The sequence below is a fragment of the Lactuca sativa genome, chromosome 8, assembly GCF_002870075.4.
Source record: "Lactuca sativa cultivar Salinas chromosome 8, Lsat_Salinas_v11, whole genome shotgun sequence".
Taxonomy (NCBI): domain Eukaryota; kingdom Viridiplantae; phylum Streptophyta; class Magnoliopsida; order Asterales; family Asteraceae; genus Lactuca; species Lactuca sativa.
This window is the reverse complement of record NC_056630.2, coordinates 88,712,771-88,717,556: the sequence shown is the minus strand read 5'-3', so window position 1 is coordinate 88,717,556 and position 4,786 is coordinate 88,712,771. Positions and strand designations below refer to the sequence as shown.

General features: G+C 33.6%; 1 pseudogene; it reads left to right on the top strand.

Moving 5' to 3' along the window:
- The first annotated feature begins 2,597 nt into the window (after positions 1 to 2,597).
- Positions 2,598 to 4,143, top strand: LOC111906135 (uncharacterized; annotated as a pseudogene).
- The last annotated feature ends 643 nt before the right edge of the window (positions 4,144 to 4,786 follow it).

Here is a 4,786-nt window from a genome sequence, read left to right as displayed (position 1 = left end):
TGTGCCCAAAGTACTACCATACTGATGTGCCTAGATGTTTAAGGAAGAATAGATGGAAACCGCTGCTGATAAAGATCCTTTAGGAGAGATCTCTCGAGATCATTATTTAAGGATTAGGAAGTGAGGATAAAGGGAATGAGTAACTGGGATATTTGATTGTTGAAATATACATAATTAAAGATTATAATATTATGGGTTGAAAACCCTATGTACTCACCAGGTTTACCAACCTGACATACTCGATTTCTTTGTATCATAGTTATACGTAAGTGGTACGAAGGTATATGATGTTTGGATATGATGATAGATCCAAGGAAATACAGGTCACTGGATGTTGTAAGGTCAATAGTGACTATGTTTATGTTTATGTTTCTTATATCAATTATGATATCCCATGTTTTTAATATATCAATGAAAAACATTTCTTTGGAAATACTTTTATGTGACAAATTTCGTAGTTATAAATAAACTCTGTTTTAAAATAAGCATAAATAAAAAGGTCTTTTCTGGCCAAGAAAATAGGAATGTAACAAATCTCACTTTCCAACCAACCCCATGGTCTAGAAGAAAAAATATGTACCTAAAGGCTCTGGAGTACACAAACTCTAAGGATAAGAAGATTGGGACCAAAAGCTCACAAAAGACCTAGAACTAGATCTAGAGAAACAAGGTGTAAGGTTGAGACTTTATACCTCTACAATGTTTGAAATGTGATGAAAATGTTAGATTTAAGCTAGAACCAAGCTACCAAACCACAAGATAGAATTCTTCTTCCTTTATGCTTCACAAAGATGGCTTCACATACACAAATAGGCTAGGTTTTGGGAGGGGATCGATTTCAGAGGATGGAAGTTGTCAAATGAGGCAGCCCTATGAGTTAGTGTCTTTAAATAGGGCATTATTCCCAGAATCTAGGGTTTTGAACCCCAACTGCCACCACGACATGGTGGTTTGCGGATGTGCGTTTTCTGAACTGGGCTGCCACGTTGTGGTCATTCCATCACCGCGTCGTGGCAAAGCCAAAATCCCAAAACTTAGATTTAATGAAATTAAATTCAAAAGAACCATACCAGGAAATAGATATTATAATTTTGATGTAATTGAAATGATGAGTGGAGGTTTATTTATGATTTGTTTAGAGATTTTTAAGATATTTTAAGGCTAAGGTGAGTGGTGTCACTTTTATCACATATATATTGGTGTCACGAGGATTTTTCATACCTCTTCAAAAGTTTATCATTATATATACTATTAATTGTTAAAAAGTTTGTGAACAGGAATCTTTGACGATTTACATTTGTGCCACAAATTTTTCTTGGTTTACAACATTTGCCACAACGTTTGCTTTTTAATTTTTGCAACCGACCATTTACCCCTTTTCACTTGCCTAGTAACACGTCTATTTTTTATTTTTATGCCACAAACCGCCTTAAGAATTTTGTTATCGTAACCTTATATTCTTCACTTGCAATCGCCGCCTTCACTACCATCCTTCTCTAAATCTCTTTCTCTTTCTTTTTTTTTTTTTACAATTTTCTTGCGATTGTCTCTTTGTTTGTTCTTACGCCTCTGTTTTTCTTCTTTAGGTATGTATAATTCTACCTATACAACTATTTGATGTCCGGAATTTTGTCTTGCAAGCGTTCCTTCTCTCGCCATTTAGCTGCGATTACGCCTCTGAATTTCATTTCACACCAAAAACTATTCTAGGAGAAGTTCGAAAACCAATGAAAAGCCAGGGTGATCGCCCTTGATCCTTGTTGGATGTGCTTGACGGTCCCGTTCTCCCTTCCAATTCTACGCTTCTCTCTCTACACCCAAAAAAATTATTTCGTCGCTCATACAGGCTACTGCCTACCGCCGCTATCCCCACCATTTTATCGACTTCTGACACCAAGAGCAAACCACTGGCCACTACCAACTGCTGCTTCATCTTTTTGGATATACCACAAACGAATGCAAAACTGAGATTCACGATTTGTCTGATGACGTCGATTATGCTGCAACGTCGAAATAGGTAAGCAACTCCATCTTACTATATCTAATATCAATCGTGAAATTATAAGTACATTGATTTGAATGGTAATGATGCGAATTGAATTTAGCTTGAGTGTTCAAGAATTCGTGTAAGTTAGGACTCCTGTGATCAGGTTTGTTAGTGATAGAAGTTGAATCGTGTTTGGTGATTGAATGTGATCTGTTATCAGTTGATCACTTTGGTAGCATGATATGTTACTGTTTGTACTTATAGTGGCCTAATTGGAAACCTATTGATGCGTACTCATATTTATGCGAAACTCTTTAGGCAGTAGTTCAATTGGATTTATTCAGAAGCTGTTGGCTTGATCTGTGTTTTAGGGCTTGGTTAAGCATAACTGTTGGTAATAGTAGTTGGATAGGTTAACAAATTACTTCATATTGATTGGAAGTGATCTTCTTAGTTGATAATTGTAAGTAGGTCAAGGGAGAAACTTCAAAAATCTTTTGTGTATATATCTATATTTGACTTGATAAAAATTGCTTTCATAGAATTCAACTATTTTATGTTAAAAGTTCACTTAATGTAAAGTTGTTGATGTGAAATTCATGATTAAGTGATGCTTGCTTGTGTTTTGGTTTTAGAGAGAATAAATCATTGCTAATCAGTTCATGTTGCTTTACATTGAATTTATTTAGAAGCCCTTGTCTTGTATCCTTAGGTTCTACCTATTTTCAATATGTTTTAGGGCTCATCAAGTGTGACCCATAGTGACAGTAGCAAGAGAAGCTCTTCTAGTGATCCAGAAGATGCAACAACAGTTTACCTCAAGGATAATGTCACAATTCATCCAACTCAATATACCACAAAGAGGATCAGTGGGCGATTGAAGTTGAACAAACAAGGTTCTTCACTATATATGGTAATGTCCTACTCCTATTCCTCTAAAGTTCTATTTTAGTCTTTTATAATTCATGTTCATTTAGATTGTCCTCGAGTGCTATAGCTGGAGTTAGACAAGCCTTAATTACTGGGATACCATCTTTATCAATCTCCCTAAACTGGTAAGTAACCAATTCTCCTTTAAGATTATTAGTTTTACACACATTTAATAGATCAAATCAAATGTTCATATGTTCCAGGAAAAAAGGTGAAAGTCAAGAAAATGAATTCAAGGGTGTTGCATCCGTTTGTTTACGTGTTATAAATGCAGCCATAAAAGATGTAGAAAATGGGACTTTCCCCAAAAGCTCTTCCTTACATATCACCGTTCCTTCTTCCCTTTTAGAAAAAAAGGTTTGTTATACATATTTTTAAGTTATATACAATTACAATTTTATCTTTGAGGCTCTAAAATCGTTACTTTTCATATTTTTAGCTTTTTAAGTTGACAAAGCATAGTTTATGGAGGTCAAAACCGGTATGGCAAGCGATTGTAGCCAATAAGAACCCTTCAACTGCAAGGTTTATGTCAAATCAACTAGGCATGACAACTTGCTCGAGATGCATCTGCAAGAGTATGTAATTTATTATTTATATAAAAGCTATTAAATTTTTATAAAAGTTTGGATCTTTTTTATAATTTGATTGGTTTGTTGTGGTTATATGTTGAAGGGTGCAACAAGAAGATTAAACTCACAAAAGAAGAGCTTGGAGGTTGTTGAATCAGTTGGTGTATCAGGGAAGGTTGACCCCAATAAAACAGTCAAATACTTCAGGCTAGAGGTAGGGTTTTTAAATATCAATTATCATATATGGAATAATGGATTTTAATCATAGTTTCTACCATTATTTATGGAAATAAAAGCATTTTATAATTAATGATGCAGTTTCAAGACACTCCCTAGGAAGAAACAAATGAAAATCTTGATTACAGAGCCCTTTTGAGTGGATTTGTAAGCCCCCTCAACTAATTTCCACACTAAAAAATCATATATATATATATATATATATATATATATATATATATATATATATATATATATATATATATATATATATATTAGATTATAAAATTTGTGGAAGTACATACCCTAAATCTGATTAATTTGTTTGAAACTTAACATGTGTCAGTTACTCCCAAATATGTATCTCATATGATTGAGGTAGATATTGAAAAGGCTGCATCTGAGTGGATTACTACTGCACTTCAAACCGATAACTAAGGTACATCATACGTAACTAAGGTACATCATACAACCTGAAAGAAGAAAAAATAAAATGACACAGTGCCAATGGCGCACATGATTCCCATCTAGTTTAAATGGGGTGTTTGCCATTTTTGTCTACAACAACTTTTTTCTTTTAAAGCTAAAATTAATTTTATATACAAATTAATCAATGTAAAAAATTTAATTCTTATAAAACTAAAATTTCATTAACGTAAAAGGAAAATTACAATAACACCTTAAAAAATAAAAACTAAAACATAAATATTAAAAGTACGAAAACATAGATATTAACGAAACACGACACATATAAAAATAAAACCTACATTTCTTTTGGCAACCTTGTCTTTCGTCTTCAACATCAATTCTTTTTCGCACCCGGTAAAATGACTAATATATTTCATTAAGATTTCCATGTCATGATTTTTTTCATTATCTTTTGCAATACTCAAATATTGCTCCAAGGTAGTTTTTAGGTTGTCCTCAATCGTCATTTTATCGATGTCACTCGATCTACTTACGACCCCTTTATCATTTCATTTTGTATGGTCTCTTCCTATGTGATGACTAGCTCTTGGAACCTCAACGGCTCATCTTCGTTGATGTCAATCCCGACATGTGTATCCAACGATTGCCTATT